This window comes from Musca domestica, unplaced genomic scaffold (assembly GCF_030504385.1).
Source record: "Musca domestica strain aabys unplaced genomic scaffold, Musca_domestica.polishedcontigs.V.1.1 7, whole genome shotgun sequence".
NCBI classification, from domain to species: domain Eukaryota; kingdom Metazoa; phylum Arthropoda; class Insecta; order Diptera; family Muscidae; genus Musca; species Musca domestica.
In genome coordinates this window covers 7,908,014-7,929,569 of record NW_026712383.1, presented here as the reverse complement: position 1 = coordinate 7,929,569, position 21,556 = coordinate 7,908,014, and the positions used below count along the sequence as shown (strand labels likewise).

General features: G+C 35.2%; 1 long non-coding RNA gene across 1 annotated transcript; it reads right to left on the bottom strand.

Moving 5' to 3' along the window:
* Positions 1-13,267: 13,267 nt before the first annotated feature.
* LOC109613588 (uncharacterized) lies at positions 13,268-14,168 on the bottom strand. The gene is made up of 3 exons (XR_002195085.2): positions 13,845-14,168; positions 13,632-13,766; positions 13,268-13,572 (listed from the first exon to the last, which is right to left on the bottom strand). It is a non-coding gene; the product is annotated as an uncharacterized LOC109613588 (long non-coding RNA).
* Between the last annotated feature and the right edge of the window lie 7,388 nt (positions 14,169-21,556).

Below are 21,556 nucleotides of genomic sequence, written 5' to 3'. Positions count from 1 at the left end.
AATTTTACGCTGATCAAGAATATATATACTTTGTTAAGTCTGACATGAGCATTTCGAGGAGTTACAAATGGAATGACAAAGTTAATATACCCTCCAAATTACGGAGGAGGGTATAAAAATGGATAATATTGACCCACTTCATTAAGTACCTCCCCCTCAAAGGGTCAATATTTTTAATATTCATAAGTACTTTATAATGCGAATTAAGATTGTCTTTAAATTAAGCATATCCTAATATTTTTATCAACACAATATTTTGGTAAGAATGTGGTATATAGCGATCCACTTATTTAAGTATCTCCCCCACAAATGTGCTTAATGTTAATAATTATACCCTATTCTCTTCAAATTTCACACACCCCAATATTATCATTAACAAAATAAGGGTCTGATTCTTTTTGAATTTCGCACATTCCAAAAAGGTACACCTTTCAACACAACAACTAAACGACCACGCTAAATGTCTTTGGCTAGACTCTTCTTTATAGACAGGAGTATTTTAGAGACCTTTAGTATATAGTAGAAAACAAAAGGAAAGGAAAACGTTGTTATCTTCCGGCAGCTCACGGACATTGACAATGAATCAATCAAGGCCAAGTTTAAATAAAATTTTCAATCAAACTCAATTTCAGTGTGATATTTTACTATAATGTTTTTGGTCAACTCAAGAACATTTTGTTCTTTCGACACCCATGCCCCTCTAACCATCACCACTTGAATGGCAGACTGCCAACATGGCTGTTTTTATTCAAGTCATTTTTCAGTTTAATACTTTCTCATACAATTTGCATTTTTCAGTGCGATGGTAGTGATTGGATGTATGCAAATATGTATTGTCGTGTTGCCATTAAACACCTTAAGTGTTTTCCACAAAATTCCGCAACTGTTTGGGTTTTCCATCGTAATTTGTGGTTATAATATTAGATTGTTCAGCTTAAATGGCTGTAACACGTGTAGATAATGGTTTTATATCTATTTTAGGTGGACAGGCATCTTCTCTTGTCACTGTACGAACGATAGTAATGCTGACACAGAAGTAACGTTCCTATATCAGAGTCATTACACAAACTGCGGGATAAAATCTTTATTACAATAGAAGACTGTAAGAGTGGTGGAAATTACAGGTAAATAAGTACGTGGCAATCCATGTATGAAATAGTAAATCAGATTGGAGTTACCAGACGGAGATTTGTGCGACAGAGTATTGAGATCACATATTTTAGGGCATGAAGTATTCGTCTTAATTTTATTTGAAAAATACCAATAATGTACCAGTAAAGAAAGCCCTAAAGTCGGACGGGGCCGACTTTATGATACCCTACACCACTTTGCTCCGCATTACAATTAAAAGTTTCTATGGGAGAATTCAATCATACACCCTATGATTATAATTATAATTTAAAGTTCAAAGGACTAAATATGCCGAAGCATTTGTATTTAAATTCGAAATTGTATTGCCCATTTGGTGCACAATTAATTTAAAATCGGATAAAAATATATATGGGAGCTATATCCAAATCGGAACCGATCTCTATAAAATTTGGCAAATATATTTCTAAGCTGTATTTGATATATTTCCCTGAATATCGTTGTTACGGAGTGCATATTACGGCTGTGGGTCACAAATATAACAAATCGGATGAACAGTATATATGGGAGCTATAGCTATATCTGAACCGATTTTCACCAAATTTGACACAATAGCTTCTAGACTCAATTCGGTCGTAAGTGCCATATTTCATCCCATTTGGGCAAATATTAGACGTTTGGTGCACAATAAATGGTAAATCGGACGAAGTTATATATGGGAGCTATATCCAAATCTGAACCGATCTCGATAAAATTTAGCAAGGGTATTTCTGAGCTGCATTTGATATATTTCCCCAAATATTGTTGTTGCAGAGTGCATATTACGGCTGCGGAGGACAAAAATAACAAATCGGATGAACAATATATATGGGAGCTACAGCTATATCTGAACCGATTTCGATCAAATTTGCAATACTTATTTTCCGGTGCAATCTGGTTGTACGTGCAAAATTCCATACTATTCGGACTGATATTACACGTTTGGTGCACAATAAAGGGCAAATCGGACGATGATATATATGGGAGCTATATCTAAATTTTGACTGATTATCTCCAATTTCAACAGGGTTCGTCCTTGGGCCAAACAAATGATTTGTGCACAATTTCATCTGGATAGGGCAATAAATGCGAACTGTACTTTGTTTTCAAAAATACATGGACAGACGGACGGACGGAAATGCATAAATCGACTCAGATTATCAAAAGGAACTATGAGTCTATCTCGTTTCCTTTTGCTTATTACAAACAAATGCAAAAAGACATAATACCCTGACCACTATGTGGTGTAGGGTATAAAAAGCTTCAAAAATTCTTTGAAGTATCTGAAGGAGTGGATTTTTATTTTGACCTAAGGTTTTTGCTTATTTTTTGCCCTCAGTCATATAGCTAGACGGGGTATATATCATTTGGTACGGCCAAAACGTGCCTCATCTAAAAATCTGGTTTAGAACCTATGTCTATTTAAACCAAATCCGTTTCAGGATTTTTAGAGTCGATCCAGAGATGTCCGTCCGTCTGTCTGGCTGACTGATGAGCTCGATAACTCTCGAAGGTTATCCTCTCGAATTTATAATAGGTCTATTCCCTGTGGTACCTCTCCAACAAAAGGGCAACATTTTCAAAGAAAATTATTTACATCATAGAAAGAGAAAGGATCATTCGATTTCGAGAAAAACTTTGAACATCCCAATATTTTTGCTAGTGCTAGGTCAGGTGCTAAAATTAACAATATCGGCCCACTCTATCAACTACCTCCCCACAAAGGGTCAAAATATCGAATAATTATAACTCTTATAAAATGTAAAATAAAAGTCCAAATGTGTTCAAATTCCGCACAATCCAATATTTCTGCCAACAAACGATCTGGTGTGCAGATGGTAGATATCGGACCACTTTTTCTCGTAGCTCCCCGCAAAGGGTCAAAATTTTGAATAATTTTTACTTTTATAAAATTTGAAGTAAGAGTCCGATTATCTTCTTAAACACGTAAAACGCGATATAAGCAATGTCCAATGTCAACAGTGATGTCAACAGCCGCAAGTCAAAATATATTAAAGTAACCGAACATTGTCTGAGGGTATGCAGCTGTCGGCAATACCGACTGATTGCATTTAACTTGTTATATCCTCAGCTATGTGACTGAGGCCAAAATGTGCCTCATCGAAATAACGGTTTTAGACCCTAGGTCTCTTTGGACTAAATCCGTTTCAGGACATTTGGAGTCGATCTAGCCATGTCCGTCCGTCTGTCTGTCTGGCTGGTGCGCACAATAATTCTCGAAGGGAGTATCCGATTTGATTCAAACATGGTGTACAAAATACTTTGTACATACTTTTGAGTGCGGTTGAGGCGCTGGGAAAAACTAGCAATAAACAATAAATATTCAAAAATTACATATTTCCCAGCTGCCATAAAATACCACATGTGAACAACTCGGTGATCTTGTGCGCTGACGCATACGATAATGTGTCAGATAATAAAGGTTATGACCCACACGCACAGATATCGATGCGCTCAGTAGATGCACAAGATCACTTGAATGAAATGTAAAGCAGCCCTGCAATGTTCTCCATTCAATATTAGAACAGATAAGAACAATTGTGTGGCTGCGACTAGGTTAAGTTAGATTAGTTTCAGTAGTACGTAAGAAAAATATTTTCATAATAAAAACAGAATTGAATCAACAGCCATACCGTTCGGTTGGTTTTCTCTTCTCATTCACATGGTACATCGTAATATTATTGTCAAACTTAGATCGAGTTCTGAGATGGGCAATATCGGTTCATTACTTCTGGTACCTCCACCACGATATGTCAATATTTTCAAAGAAAATAATTTACAGGAATAGAAAGGAATATCCGATTTCGCCACAACTTTGCAAATCTTAATATTTGCGTCAGTGCTAGGTCAAGTGTGACAATGGTCAAAATTTTGAGTAATTACAAATGGTCAAAATTTTGACTAATTACAACTCTTATAAAATGTGATATAAGAGTCCGATTGTCTTCAAATTTCACATATGCCAATATTTATGTTAACCCAAGGTCTGATGTAAAGGTGGAATATATCGGTCCATTCCTTCTGGTACCTCCCCCACAAATAGTCGAAATTTTAAAAAATATATATTTTATGCACAGAAAGTGAAACGATAATCCGATTTTGCTCAAACTTTGCAAATCTTAATATTTGCGTAAATACTAAGTCACGTGTGAAAATGGACAATATCGGCCCACTCCTTCTGGCACTTCCCCCCAAAGGGTCAAAATTATAAATAATTACAACTCTCAAAAAATGTGATGTAAGAGTCCGATTGTCTTCAAATTTCACCCATCCCAATATTTATATTAACTCAAGGTCTGGTGTTAAGATGGAATATATCGGTCCACTCCTTCTGGTACCTCCCACACAAATAATCAAGATTTTGAAAAATATATATATTTTCTGCACAGAAAGAGAATCGATAATCCGATTTGTTCCAACTTTGCAAATCAGTTCTAGGTCAGTTGCAAAAATGGATAATATCGGTCCACTCCATCAAGTACCTTCCTCACAAAAGGTAGAAATTGTGAATATCCATCAAGCTCTTAAAACACTAAATTAACATCCGATTCCATTCAGACTTGGCGCATCTCAATATTTTTATAAACGAAAGATCTTTTATAAAGACGGTAGAGATCGGACCATTCGTTCTGGTACCTCCCACACAAAGGACCTAAGTTTTGAATAATCAAAACGAACAAAGAATCCGGAAAAAAACATCCGGTTCTCTTCATATTACACACGTCCCATTGTTTCTACTAACCCAAGATCTGGTGTAAAGATGGGATATATCGGCTCACTCCTTCTGGCACCTCCACCAAAAAATGGTCAAAATTTTGAGTGTCCATGAAGCTCATAAAACGCAAAATTAACATCCAATTATATTCAGACCTGGATGATGTAAGAGACCGATTGTCTTCAAATTTCATATCCCAATAATTTTATTAACCCAAGGTTTGGTGACAAGATGGAATGCATCGGTCCACTCCTTCTGGTACCTCTCCCACAAAGGGTCAACATTTTGAGCATCCATGAAGCTCGTAAAACGCAAAATAAACATCCGATTCTATTCTGACTTGGAACTTCTCAATATTTTCATCAACACAAGACCTGTTATAAAGATGGTAGAGATCGCACCATTTATTCTGGTACCCCCCCAACCATAGAGTTCTAGATTTTTAAAAACAAAACCCTCAAGGAATTCGAAAAAAAGCATCCAAATGCATCCATCTCCTAAAATTTCCAACATACGGACATAATTTCTAATACAAGATCTGTTGTGAAGATGATATACATCTGCCAACTTATAACTATCATAACTTGCGAAACAAGTCGGCGATTCTTTACAACTTGATATATCTAATTATTTCTCTTAACCAGTAATGTAATATGAATATGTAATTTGTCGGAATTTATAATTTCGCATAAAATTGGATACGAATGTTCGATTTCCTTCAAATTTTTCACATACGAATATATACTTTATCTGTATTAGATGAAGTATGAAAATGGAATACTTCGGTCCGCTATATCTGTTACCTAACGCATATTTCCATTTTCCAAAAATTTTCACATATCTCATATAAAGTATAAGAAGTACTCGATATAATCCAAATCTGTCACGTTCATAACTCAAGGCTCTGTCAGCAAAACCGACTGATACTATTTTACTTATTTTCCCGTTAACCTAAGGCTGATATTAACACTATATTGAGTGAAATTCTAACCAAATTCGTTACTCTCTTCGATTTCCGTCAATTATTTTTTTAAGTGTCCGTTTATTAGAAAAAGAGCCCGATACATCGCATCTTCGCTCTAAAATTTGTGGTTATAAAAATTACTTGCGCCGAGTTTTGGAAGATGCAAACTTCACCACTTATATTTTCACAGTGAATTATTTTCGGCTTTCTGAGTTCTAATATTTTTCAAAAACAATTTTTAACTTCAGATTCTAATATCTCAATCTCCATGAAAAAAAAAATAGAAAATGATTTTAAAATCATCAAAAGCTCTCTTTACTCAGCTTATCTAGTACAATAGTTATTTATGAGTCCTTGGCCTATACATCCACATCATACATTGACTGAGACGTCCTTTTACAACTTATCCTCTTGTGAGACTTGTCAAAGTGAAAGCAATATACTACACTTCGTGTATTGACTGATTCTTGTCAATAGAAGTACCAATCGATTTTCTTAAGCATTGCCAAATTTCAGTTCATTTTACAAAACTAAATGATGGACATATGCATATTAAGATAAATGAGTATTGGTATTGTTCTTTTGGAACAATCAATTCGAAATGATATGCAAAATGAAATGAAGTTAGACAATCTCACAAGTCATGTTCTCTGCGGAAAGTTGACAAGGATAGATGAGGAACATCCATTGTCTCAGCAGATGTGCTGCAGGGACAATATGAATAACTCCCAGAACACGAAACGGCTGAAGCTTGAAATTATGAATGAATTTTTGCACGAGAGCCAGTCTTGGAGCGTAGGCGTGTGATAAATTTGCGTTTTTGGAAATTCGTACTAAAAGGATAAGAAAAGTGAAAAATGTACCAGAAATGTAATTCTTCGTATTGAACAATCTGAATGAACTAGAATAAGCTTAAATTTGGAATGTGAGTCACTGATGGAGAGCAGGATAGATGTACCAAAGGGTTATTGGAAATTGGAACTTTAAGTTAGGAGAAGTTCTAAATAACTTTATTTTAGCTTGAGGTCAAACATCAGTATTTTTTTATAATTTTTATTTCCGATATTTCGAGTGTCTTCGACAGACATCTTCAAGAAAAAAAAATTTATTGAGGAAAGCAACAGTCTTCTTTCACCATCTATGCTATGCAGTTTAACGGAATTCATATACAATAGGTCAGCAATAAAAATCAACAACTTTTCGAAAAGTTCTAAAGAAATACTAAACTTCTAAAATGGTACCATTTGGTATTGTGTGAGTAGATACAGCTTAAAACTTAAAATTCGGTAGGAGAATCAAGGTTGAAAGTAAGTTAGGTATATGACGGTGCTTTTGGAAATATGTACTAATTGAGCGAACTATACTAAATAGTACTTAATTTGGAACAGTTTGGTTTAGATGGAACGGATGAAGCTGGAATTTTAAAATTTTGTATTCGGGTCGCTTTTGACGTATGTATGTTTGTGATGAAGAGGTAATTCTGGAAATATGTACTTCAAGTGCACGAAAAGTACTTAATGGTGCTATATTTGGTACAATTTTGTAGTGGGTGATAAGATAGTGATTGCAATTTGAAATTTGGTATTAGGGACTCTATTCATATATAGCCTGAAAATATAGGGGTAGTTTGGGAAAGATGTGCTATAATTGTACGAAAAATACTGAATGGTACTGTATTTGTTATTGGGTGAAGAGATAGAGATAAAATTTTGAAATTTGAATCAAGGTTGGAAAGTAGGTTTTATATATGAAGGTGGGTTGGAAATGTGTACTAAGTATGCGAACTATGCTAAATGGTACTGGAATTTTATAATTTTGTATTTGTGTCCCTGTTGTTTGTAGGTTTGTGGTAAAGAGGTAGTTTTGCAAATGTGTACTGCAAGTGCACGAAAAGTACTGAATAGTGCTATATTTGGTACAATTAGGTACTGGGCGAAGAGATAGTGCTTAAAATATGGTATTAGGGTCGGTGTTTATGAGAAGTCTGGACATATGAAGCTGGTTTGGGAAATATGTACTATAATTGTACGAAATGTAATAAAAGGTACTCTCTTTGTATCTGGAATTGGCATTTGGAGGTGGTTTTGTACTAAAACTTGGTACAATTTGGAATGTGTGGACAGATAGTCCTTTAAATGTAAAGTTTGTTGTTAGGGTCGCTGTCATGTGTAGCCTGGACATATCGATGTTGTTTCGGAAATATATACTAAAATTGTATGTAAGGACCTGAATGGTATTATATTTGGTATTGGCTGAAGGGATAGAGATAACATTCTGAAATTTGATATTTAGATTACTGATGGTATATGCGTTTGAGATTTTGAAATGCGTCCTATTATTATTCGAAAAGTACTTAATTTGGTATTGGGTGAAGGAATAGAGATAACATTTTGACAAAATATACTAAATGGTGCTAAATGTGAAATTAGGTGAAAGGATAGGCCTAGAATCCTCCAATTTCATATTAAGGTCTCCGTTGGTATCTGGAATTGAGATAAGGAGGCGGTTTTGAAAATGTTCGAAAAGTACTAAATGGAATCACTCCATTTGTGGACCTATTGGTCCATTGTGTTCGTCGTAAAATTTAAAAGAAAAGAGACCGAAAAAGAGAAAAACAGAAAAAGATAGATAGAAATAATGTGTGATTCACGAAAAAAAAAATAGGGCAAGTTGAGCAGAATTGCTTCCCCATAAGCCCATGTCTAACAACGAAAAGAGTTTAACAAAGGCAAAGTAAGTGATCTACCGTTCCAGTTTCGTCAACCCACTAAAAAGTCATGACCCTTACGAGTATCTGTAATATAAGGGCCATTGGGTGACGACGACACTAAGTACTGCAGGCTTTGTCCATAGTGTATCACTCGGAAAAAGTGGTACAATGGTGGCTTCATCAAGTTCTCGGTCTTCAGATTAATTTACTAAGATCCACGTCTTCATAACAATTTAAAACATAACAAAGTATATATATTCATGATCAGCGTAAAATTCTAAGAGGATTTAGCCCTGTTCGTCCAGTCCCTGCACAGATCACTTTTTTTCTGCAGGCGGCCGACGATATCGTATATTCTTCATATAACAGTACCTCCTGGTATTCGGTATTTTGATGATTTTTCCACATTTTTCAATGTTTCAAATTTCGTATTTGAAGTTTGTAATGGGTACTAGAGCCTATGCTGTATATGCAGGTATGCATCTTCCTATAGCGCCCACACAACGATGTGTCCTGATATTCGATTTTTTTAAGATTTGAATGTCCGAAATTGTTTCAAATTTCGTATTTGAACTTCGTACAACACTTGGTCCAGGTCTTCGTATAGCCCCCATAATTATTCGCCGGAGTTGTTTCTAATTTGGTATTTGAAGTTCGTAATGGATACTACATGCTATGACAGAAAAGTGTGCGTGCACCTCTTCGTATAGCCCCCATGTAACGGTGCCCCATATATTAGTTATTTTGATGATTTTAGCTACATTATTCGCCGGAATTGTTTCAAGTTTCGTATTTGAATGCTGGCCTATGACAAAACTTGCACTCCAATATAACAATAACTCCAGAATTGTAAATGGATTTTTTTATTTCCAAATTCGTTGCATATGGAGGAGAGTATTCAAAGTTACTGCTTTTTTACTTGTTTGATAACAAATATCTCTGTCCAATCTGCAACTTTGAACCATCGGTATAGACGACTATGCCGTTGAAGGGTGAGCTGTTCCGGGTCCAGATGTTAGGTATATGGATGTCCAGTGATTCAATGTTTAGCCTAGGTGATATGTAGTCACTGGCCATGATCTGGCTTCATATGTTCTGCAAATGCCTTAAAATAGCAGAATGTCCAAATTCACTCAATCTCAGGGCCCACCACTAAGGACATTACTATGAATTCAAACAAAAATGTTAGAAAATTTTCCAAATTTTATGTGCTTTTATACAATATTTACAATGCAATAAAATACTTCCTTCCGTGGGTGTTCCCACTACTCTGTTCAATGATATCATTAAAGAGACATCCTAAGACTACTACTGAGCAATATGGCCTTCAAGCCTTCCCTATCCAACAAATTCGTACGCGACTGGTCCGACAACTTCCTTTCCTCCACATGCAGTGGGAAGAAACGCACAACCCGCTGTATGCCGGATTAATTCTCAAAGAGGATTCAAATACAGCCTCAAGGAATAACGATTGTCTTTTAAACTTCCCACAGCTCTAGCAGTTTACCTAACCTCATACATTTTAAAACATGTTTACAATTGCAATAGCCAAATATTTTGCATGTACATATGTAAACACTACGGTTGTGATGCCAGCAAACGTAATTTTTATACCCTCCACCATACTATGGAGGGTATATTAACTTTGTCATTCCGTTTGTAACTCCTCGAAATACTCATGTCAGACCCAATAAAGTATATATATTCTTCATCGGCGTAAAATTCTAAGTCGATTAAGCCATGTCCGTCTGTCTGTCTGTCTGTTGTAATCACGCTATCTTTCGAACGAATTGAGATAGAAGGCTAAAATTTTGCACACGTGCTTATTTTTTCAGTAGGCAGGTTAAGTTCGTAAATGGGCCATGTGGGTCTACGTTTTCATATAGCCCCCACATATAATTACCTCCCGATATTCGGTATTTTGATGATTTTAGCAACATTATTCACTGAAATTGTTTCAACTTCGAAATGGATACTACAGCCTATGACAGAAAATTATCTGTATATGTCCACGTCTTCGTATAGCCCCCATACAACGGTACCTCCCTATATTCGGTATTTTGATGATTTTAGCGACATTATTCACCGGAATTGTTTCAAAATTGGTATTTGAAGTTCGTAATGAATACTACAGTCTAAGATAGAAAATTGTCTGTGCAAGTCCTTGTCTTCCGATAGCCCCCATATAACGGTACCTCCCGATATTCGGTATTTTGATGATTTTAGCGACATTATTCACCGGAATTGTTTCAAAATTGGTATTTGAAGTTCGTAATGGATGCTACAGCCCGTGACAGAAAATTGTCTATGCTGGTCCAGGTCTTCGCAGAGCTCCAATTTAACGGCACCTCCTTATATACGATATTTTGATGATTTTAGCTACATTATTTACTACATACTGCTTTTTAACTTGTTATCTCTCTCGACCGTCACACACGTTGGTATAAAGGAACATATTTTGAGAATAGTTTCCATGTTGGAATCCATTGTGCGATGATAGCGATGGTAGCCGACATGTTGTCGTATTTGTTTTATGTGTATTTTTCTTCATTCCAGCCTTTGAAGATGCAACAACTGTGTTTGGCCTTTTCGTAGTTTATGATATCATTGCAGCAACAACAACACATCTTGATATTCACATGATAACCTTGCGTCATGTGCAATTTTGGAATTTTTGTTTTCTTGATATGTTTGCGTTTCCAGTTTGTTTGTGTCTTGTCTCTTTTAACTTGGTTAAACAAACTCTGACCGTTTTACTTTTTCGCAATTTCCATTTATATATCATGTTGTATGCGTTTTAGAAAGGAACGAAATTTTATTTTCAACTTATGTGAACATTTCGTATACTCTTTTGAATCATTTCTAAATTTTGGTGTTAAAAATGTAAACATGTTCAGTTTCTTTGTTTAAATCTAAATCTGAGGTTTTTCCTTTACTAATTCTTATTACGTGAGTGTCGGTCGGATGTGCTAAAATTCAGGACTTTTGGACTGATATTGGCCATTTGGTGCATTTAACCTGAAATCGGTTGAAGATATATATGGGAGATATATCCAAATCTGACCCGATGTCGATAACATTTGACAGAGGTTTTTTTGGGCTGTATCTGATATCTGCTACCAAATATTATTGTTGTCGAATGCATATTACGAATGCGAGGCACTTAAACACCAAGTCGAATGAAACATATATATGGGAGCTATAGCTATATCTGAACCGGTTTTCACTAATTCTGATGTTCTTTCTTCTAGGACTGAATGCCCTCGGATGTGCTAAAATTTAGGACTTTTGGACAGATATTGGCCACTTGGTGCGCAATTAATCTGAAATCGGTTGAAGATATATATGGGAGCTATATCAAAATCTGATTAGATCTCGATAAAATTTGACAGAGGTATTTTTGGGGCGGTATCTGATATCTGGTACCAAATATCATTGTTGTCGAATGCATATTACGAATGAGAGGGACTTAAACACCAAATCGGATGAAACATATATATGTGAGCTATAGCTATATATGAACCGATTTTCACAAATTTTGATATACTCACTTCTACACTGAATTCGGTCGGATGTACCAACATTTAGGACTTTTGGACAGATATAGTGGCCATTTGGTTGACAAACAACCCAAAATCTGTTGAAGATATATGGGATCTATATCTAAATCTGATCCGATAATCACAAATTTCAATAGGGCTCGCCCTTGGGCCAAACAAACATTGTTTGGAAAATTTCATCTCAATCTGGTAATAAATGTGACCTGCATGGTGTTCACAAGAACACATGGACTGACGGACGGATAGACATGCATAAATCGATTCAGAAAGTGATTCTATGAAGATCCTTAAAAGTAACTGTGGGTCTATCTCGCTTCCTTCTGCATATTGCACAAAGACATAAGGGTATTATGTCTTTGTGTAGGGCATAAAAATAAATATTTAACAATTATTAAAAAATCTATTATAATCTATTTATCTATTGGAGAGGTGCTTCTAAGCCTCCTAACAGCTTCTCAAATCATTTTCGGGAGGGCGTTTTTTGAATATACCAATTTTAATTTATTCCACAAAGTCTATTTTGGTGTTAAAGAAGCTTTTAAAGGCTGCTTTAAATCGTCAACACACATTCCTTTTAAACTCGGTTCATAGCAATATTTCTATATATATCAGGTCTGGTGTGGAGATAAGATATATCGGACCACTAATTTTGGTACCTCTCTACAAAGGGTCAAAATTTGGAATAATATTACCTCTCATAGAATGCGAAATAAGCAACCGATTCAAATTTCGCACTCCAATATATTTATTAACAGAAGATCTGGTGGAAAATGGGATATACCGACTTCCCCACAATAGGCTAAATTTTGAATAACCATGATGAGTTTCACGAAATAATCATCCGATTCGTTTCAAAATCGGCACATCGAAGGTTTTCTATCCACACGATATGTTGTTTTGAGATGGGATATATCGGATCACTAATTCTGGTACATCTCCCTATTCGAAACAAAAATGCGATTCTTTTCAAATTTCACACACCCTAATATTTGTATTGCATCGGTACCCTCCAACAAAAAAAAACGATTCTTTTCAAAATTGGTAAATCTAAATGAATATGGAATTTATCAGCCCCTTCTCGTACCATCCCATAAAATTTATCCTTTTGATTAAAAGTCATTCCCAAAGGGGGTTTGAATAATCATAATGCAAGTCACAATATATTTCAAAAAAAGGAGGATGTCTTAAGGCATACATCTGTCGGCCAAAAACGATATATCGAAATATTTTTATCAGTATTTGATGACCTGAAACACTTTGGTCCACTAGAACCTTTTCTTCACGCACAAATTTAACAAAAAATATTACATATCTGATCTAAATCGATGGAAGTAGTCGGTATAGTCTGATGGCCGAGGATACGATGTAATGATTATATCTGGGTTATTTCAGATTAGACATGGATATTATTGGTCCACTCCTTTGGTACCTCCTCCATAAAAGGTCAACGCAAGTCAAAATATGTTTCAATAAACTGCCATAAGATGAGAGTATACATTTGTTGGCAAAACCGATCAATACTTTTTAACTTACACTTTCGTTATTCTGCAGATTATTCGTAACCGGAACCGATTTCCAGACAGAGTTGAGATGTTTGCCATTCATGTTTTAAAGAGGATACCAATATCTCCACGCAGAGCAAAACGGGTTAAGAACCCAGATTTGATCCTATTCACATTTAATGGAGAAGGAAACACTAATCTTCGTTTCGTTTGAGATTGGGCAAAAATAACATGTATTACTTACCTTTTCAATTAGACGTGGTGAAGAAAATTCATTTTGACAAACCTCTTTACGAAGTCTTCTTTCATCGGAGGCTTTATTCTTGAATCGTTGTTAAACAACTAGTTTAGATTTAGATTTCGAAAATATCCATTGATCCTTCTTGACAAGAACGCGTGATTTTCAGCTAATTCTCTAAGATTTTCAAGGGGTATATTTTTACATAAAGTCCAATCCTCCACAGACATTGGTTATTTAATATTTGAAGATATTCAAACTTTTCTTGACAAAAAACAAATCAAATAATTTTTCCAAAAATTTTAGAGTTTTTATTTTATTTTCAGACACCATGACAGGCAAAGCAACTCCTTTATGCTGGTGACAATTTTACTTGATTTCAATTTGAAATTTTGTATTGGGGTCCCTGTTGGTTGTAGGTTTATGATAAAGATGAAATTTGTGCATAGGTGCATGAACAGTTCTAAATAGTACTATATTTGGTGCTATAATTGTAAGGAAAGTACAAAAAATACGAATATTGGTATTGGGAGGAAGAATGGAGCTGAAATCCTAAAATTTTATGTAAATGCCACTTTTGGTATTTTTCCATATCTTCTCGTACAGTTACAGTACACATTTACAAAACCACATCCATATCCCAATACCAAATACCAAGAAAGACCACAATATCACTTAGTAACTTTTGAACAATTGTAGCACACATTTACTAAACAATCTCTATATCTTAAGATAGGATATTATATTGAAATATGAAGGGGTTTTCGTAAATGTGTGCTGTAACTGCAACTTTACGAAAAGTACTAAATAGTACTACATTTGGTATTTGCTGAAAGATTAGAGCTGATATCCTGAGATTTGATTGATAAAGACGTTACTGTTGGTGTCTGTGAGGTTTTGGCAAGAATATTGGGTCACTGTTGGGGCCTAGCATGGAGAGAAGTTTTTTAATTGTGTGCTGTAATTGTTCGGAAAGTATTTTATTAAATCAAATTTGGTATTGGGAAAAGAGATAGAACTAAAATTGTGAAATTTTATATTGCGACAACTGTTGGAGTTTGGGATTGGGATATGGAACGGTTTTACAAATGAGTACTAAAATTGTACGAAAAGCATTATATGTTACTAAATGTAGTACAGAGTGAATCTATAAAGCTCTCTCTCACTGTTGGTATTTGGTGTTGAGATCTGTTCGAATTATACGAAAAGTACTTACGTTACTAATTTTGCATCACTGTTGGTGTCTACAGGGTGGGATAAAAAAAACTGCAACAAAGTCAAGCGCCATAATTTTTACTTTTTTATACCCTCCACCTTGGAAAGGAGGGTATATCAACTTTGTCATTCCGTTTGTAACATCCTTAAATATTCGTCGTAGACCCCATAAAGTATATTCGGTATTTTGATGATTTATGCCACTTTTTTCACGGATTTGTCTGAAAATTGGTATTTGTAGGTCATGACGTGTCCCAGTTCGTGTGGCGAGATATTGCATATATATAAAGGTACCTCCCGATATTCGGTATTTGATTATTTTTGGCACATTTTTTCACTGATTTGTCTAAAAAATGGTATTTGTAGGTCATAATGGGTTCTAGTTCGTGTGGCGAAACTTTATAGGTATAGGTCCACGTGTTGGTATAGTCCCCATATAACGGTACCTACCGATATTCGGTATTTTGACGATTTTTGCCACATTTTTCCACAGATTTGGCTGAAAATTGGTATTTGTCATATTTGCCATAATATGTTCTAGATGCTTTGGCGAAACATTGCATGAATAGGTCCTCGATTTGGTATAGCCCCGTACTTCCCGATATTCGCCATTTTAATGGCTTTTGCCACATTTCTTCCCGGATTTGACTAGAAATTGGTATTTGTTGTTGGAGGGTATTAAAAGTTTGGCCCGGCCGAACTTAATGTTTTTTACTTGTTTTTTTTTTATTTAATTGAATGAAAGCAAAAAAATGTCGGATATAGCATCAAATTCTAGAATAAGTTTAGATTTGTTCGAATTGGTCACCTTTAGCGCGAATTATGGCCTTCAAACGGCCAATGAAACCGTCACACGCTGTCCGAATGTTGCTCCGCGGTATTTTGGCCCATTCCCGGCGAAGCGCTTGCTTGACGTGATCCACTCTTTGGTATTTTTTAGTGCCAACCTTGCTTTCCAAAATACTCCAGACACAATAGTCCAACGAATTGGTAACCGGAGATTTTGGTGGCCATTGTGCGCTGGAAATGAAGCGAGCAACCTTATTTTGTAACCATTCTTGGGTGGCGCGTGTTTAGTGCGATGGCCTGTTGGAATGTCCAAGGTCTGCGGCTGCGTGCAATGGCCTGCGGTTTAGTGCGATCGGAGAAAACCAAATTCGGCAGTTCACCACTTTCCGCCAAGTGAAGCAACTCTATAGCTCTTTTGAGTCTATTTTCTTTCTGTTGCGGTGTAAGTTCTTGCACTTTTTGGAATTTCAATGGCCTTACCCTGAGTTCATTTTTCAATATTTGCCGAATGGAATATTGCGATATGTTCAACTCTGGAGCCATTTTTCGACCACTGCAAAGGGGGTTTCGATTATGTAGCTTCTTTACTTTTCGAACCATTTCTGCTGATGTTGCTGTTTTTTTCCGTCCACTTCCTTGACGTCGGGCTATGCTACCAGTATCACGGTAACGAGCGATGGTACGAGACACAAAAGATTTATTCACATTTTAATGTTGAAGTGCTCTGACGATAGTTACTTGTGGTTTTCCAGGTTTCAGTTGTCGGACGATTGGCTTACAAATGAGAGCAGTCTGAAGTTGGTTTCAGTTTTTTCATCTCACCCTGTATATACCTCAGTCCTAGAATGCAGTAGTAATCTTATTTCCAAATTTCAGTATTTCACATCTATCGGTAAATCCAAATCGAAGTTGTTCCAAATTTAGAACTAAAATTTAGTACACATATGTACAGATTTCGAAAACTACCTACATATATCGACCCTACTCCTTAACCTTGATTCCCATTTCGAATTTTAAGTTTTTAGTTCTAACCGTACACATTATACGAAATAGTTCCAAATATAGTACATTTTAGTTCACTTATAGTGCGAATTTCCAAAAACCCTTTGGTACATCCATCATGCACTTCATCAGTGAGCCTTGTTCCATATTTAAGAGTTTTAGCTCTACTGGTTAAGGATGGTAACCATTTTCTGCACCTTTTAGTACTTTTCGTAACATTCTAATACGAATTTCCGAAACCCCAGCCTTATCTGACACCTTCGGACCATGAGTGACACTGTACCAAAATTTCAAGATGCTAGCTTTTGTCGTTTCCTCTGGCCGTCAATGAATCATTAAGTCAATCAGCCAATTATTTTACTCTTTTATTTATGTAGATAATAGCAAAAGTGAATACCGCGCTTTCAATATACCTATGTCTATCTATTTTTTGCTATTTTTTTACGCAACCCTCAGAAATTAGTATAGAATTATAAAAACAAACTTAACACATTGGATGTCTAGAAATTCGATATGCCGCTCGTAGTGTCTGTTTACCGACAATAAAAGGCAACTAAAGTTTTTGAAATTATTGCAGACTTATTGTTGTCACTGGGTCCAAAGTTCGCTTTGCCAACAACAAACACATCATTCCCCCTACTCAATATTATTGCTGAGAGCGAAGAGTGTATTCAGACACTAAACAACAAAGAAGATCAAGAAGATGCAAGAATAAAATTAGTGTCACTCATTGACGATCACTTAAAACGGAGAAAATTAAGTATAAGAGATAAACTTATAATTGACACAGTGGGACAAACAAGAACATTTTTGAAAAATAATAAGGACGTATTAATATTAAATGCAGATAAAGGGGGTAAGACAGTTGCAATGTATAAAAAGGACTACGAAATAAAAATGAATGACATTATTCGGGATATGTGTACATATCGACGACTAAAAAGAGATCCAACGACTGCACTACAAAATAAAAACAACAAATTTGTGGATGTGCTATATAAAATGAATATTGTAGATTTTAACGAAAAGAACAAATTATTGACAAATACGTCAATCGCACCACGAATTTACGGCTTACCAAAGATTCACAAGGAAGGAGTGCCTCTACGACCGATATGCTCATCCATAAATTCACCTACCTACGGACTGTCCAAATACATAGTAGATATTTTAAAACATTTGACGAAGGACTCGAAATACAACATTAAGGACGCAGTGGATTTTAAATCTAAAATTAACAATGTCAAAATAGAAAAAGACGAAACCTTAATATCATTTGACGTAGTGTCATTGTTCCCCAGCATCCCAATAAACTTAGCACTAAAGACAATCGCTGAGAAATGGAATATAATCAAGGACTATACAAAAATTCCAAAAGAGTTATTTATAGAAATATTGACCCTTTGTATAAAAGACTCCAGATACTTCGTATATCAAGACAAGGTGTACGAACAAAGAAAAGGACTTCCAATGGGTTCCCCAGCGTCGCCGATAATAGCTGATGTGGTAATGGAGGTATTATTGGACGTTTCCGTAGAAAATATGACGACGAAGCCGAGATTATTATCGAAGTACGTAGATGATATATTTTGCATAATAAAGAAAACGGAAATCGAAAACACACTAAAGATACTAAATACATTCGACAAAAACATTCAGTTTACTCATGAAGTAGAGGAAGATGGTAAGCTACCATATCTAGACTCAATAATCATAAGACACGACAACAACCTCAAGTTAGATTGGTACCAAAAACCAACAGCATCTGGACGATTGATAAACTTTTTTTCAAAACATCCCCGACGAGTGAAGATAAATACAGCGACAAACTTTATACATAGAATTTTCAATATAAGTGACCAGCAATTCCACCAAAATAATGAATTAAAAATAAGAAATATATTAACAAAGAATGATTTCCCACAAAAAACAATCGACGGTTTAATAAAACGTGTAAAGGAGAATACAAATGTTAAAATTACAGAAGGAAAGGAAATATCATACAAATCTTTGACGTATATACCTGGATTTTCGGAGAGATTTTGCAGATCGAACGCGTATAATAAGGACAAATACCAATTAGCTTTAAAAACCAATTACAGTGTCAACAATATGTTCAGTAGAACTAAAACGAAGACAAAAAAGGAGGACAAGAGCAATGTCGTTTATAAGATAGCATGCAACGGCGACGAAACCAATATATGCCAAAAAGTATATATTGGCACGACAAAAACAAAATTAAAAACTAGACTTTCCGGACATAAATCGGATCAAAAATCAGACAAACCTTTAGAACAAAAGACAGCTCTAGCAGCACATTGCACATTAACAGGACATAGACCGAACTTTAAGGATATTAATATAATGGCACAAGAAAACAACTACAAAAGACGATTCACATTAGAAATGTTACATATCATAAATGTACCACCGGAAAAGAGAATGAACTTTAAAACTGATACGGACCACTGTGCACATATTTACAGAAATTTAGTACATAAACACAGATGGAAAAAGACTTAGTTCAAATTTGACGTTAAATTAGAGCAGACGTTTTCCTCTAAAACAAAGTTAACGTAAGAATTGTGTGTTGTGTAATTTGTCTTATTAATTTGTAATAAGTTGTGTTATTTGTAACAGATCCCTGAAGATGATTGTCGATGACAATCGAAATATTGGATAAATAAAGAGAAAAAAGGAGATAACTAAATAAAATTGTTTTACTGACCTTCAGCCGAACTATCATCAAAAATATTAAAATCTACCAGGTCAACAATAAATAACAACATTATTATTGCAGACTCTTAGAATTGATAATTCCATCATTTTGCGCAATAAACCATAACAATTTGTAATGCTTTACAATTACATCAAATACAAATCAATATACAAACTAAAAATATAGATAGAAAGCACTCAGAAGCTGAATACTCTCTTTATCCCCTAGCCGCCTTCCTGACATTACATCTTCCTTTTTTCATTCACGTAAACGTTTTTCTCTTAATTCACACCATGACACTAAACATGATATAGCTGAAGATGTTCCAGCTCATCCGTCGCGTTCGTTCTGTTCCAAAAACAACTCAGATGTAATTGTTCCCATTCATTATCCCCGTGTAATGTTTCTGTCTTTGCTACATTTCCAATACAATTGCATCTTCCTGGTGTACTTTTTATGCTATTGTTGTGTTCTGTTGCATGTTCAACGTCTTTATAATTTCTTTCCATCGTTTTTTTTTTTTTTTTTTTGCCTTCTTCTAGAAAATCTCGTATACAATTGAATTAACACCTTTGTACAATTGGTTTATTCCTTTCACGGAACATTTGTTGCTATTATTTGTTTGACTTTTGTTAGAACGCAAAGGTATGACAGTAAAAAAAATGCACAAGTTGTAGGGTTAGGTGTTATAATGTTTTGTAATGCAATTAGTCTCACAGTTATAAAGCGATCTCAATGTTGAAGAAATATAACAATGAAGGAAATGAAGTATAGGAGACTGCAGTATTTTCAACTTATGTAGGTTGGTTACATACAAATTTCGGATATTACTAAAAAAGTGCCAGCATCGCTGTTGCACACTATGGCAGGATTGTTGAGAACGATTTTTCATTTTATGGCAGATTAAGTGCGTACTGTGCTTTAAAAATATGTACTGTATCAAAAATCCTCCTATATCTATAAAAGGTTTAAATTATTTGTACCTTTGATTGTTTGTTTGTAATTTATGGACTCAAAAACCACTAAATAAATTTTCCGGAAAATTTCCAAATAAACTACAGCATTGCCTAGAAGTAACATAGACTATATAAACTTTTGAAATTCCAATTGGAACTGGCTTCAGCATAAGAATCGGAGGTACCTCAAAAAAATATTAGATTTTGTATGCACATATCTATTGATTTATTGCAGATTCAGTCTCCAAATTTGTAAATGTAAATGTTCAGATTTAAATACATGCATATACATATTGTCTTCCATACATATTGTCTTCCGATTTCATTTATTAGATGCATAAAACGCGCTATGTGTCTCCAAATTTGGAATGAATATATATATAAAAACAAGTAAGCAAAGGCTATTGTAAGCGAGAAAAGAGTCCAATCTCCCTCTTCGATTGTCAACTCTATTCCGTTTTCGGCTCCTGCTCGAAGGATCAATGTTTAATGAGAAAAGTAACCCTACCGAACGGTTTGGCTGTTGGTTCAATTCTGTTTTTATTTCTAAAATATATTCCTTAAGTACTACTGAAACTAATCTAACTTAACCTAATCGCAGCCACTCAATTATTCTTATCTATTCTAATATTGAATGGAGGACATTGCAGGGCTGCTTGTCATTTCATTCATGTGGTCTTGTGCATCTACTGAGCGCATCGATATATGTGCGTGTGGGTTATAACATTTATTATCTGACACATTATCGTATGCGTCAGCGCACAAGATCACCGAATTGTTCACATGTGGTATTTTATGGCGGCTGGGAAATATGTAATTTTTGAATATTGATTGTTTATTGCTAGTTTTTCCCAGCGCCTCAACCGCACTCAAAAGTATATACAAAGTATTTTGTACAGCTATAGTCGTGCGGAGCCGACCATGTGATACCCTACAACACTACCATATGTTAGAAGCCCCCTTATATCCGGATCGATTTTGGAAGATTTCGCTTTTGAAATTATGTCACGGAGCACTGACCTGACCAAGGATATTTG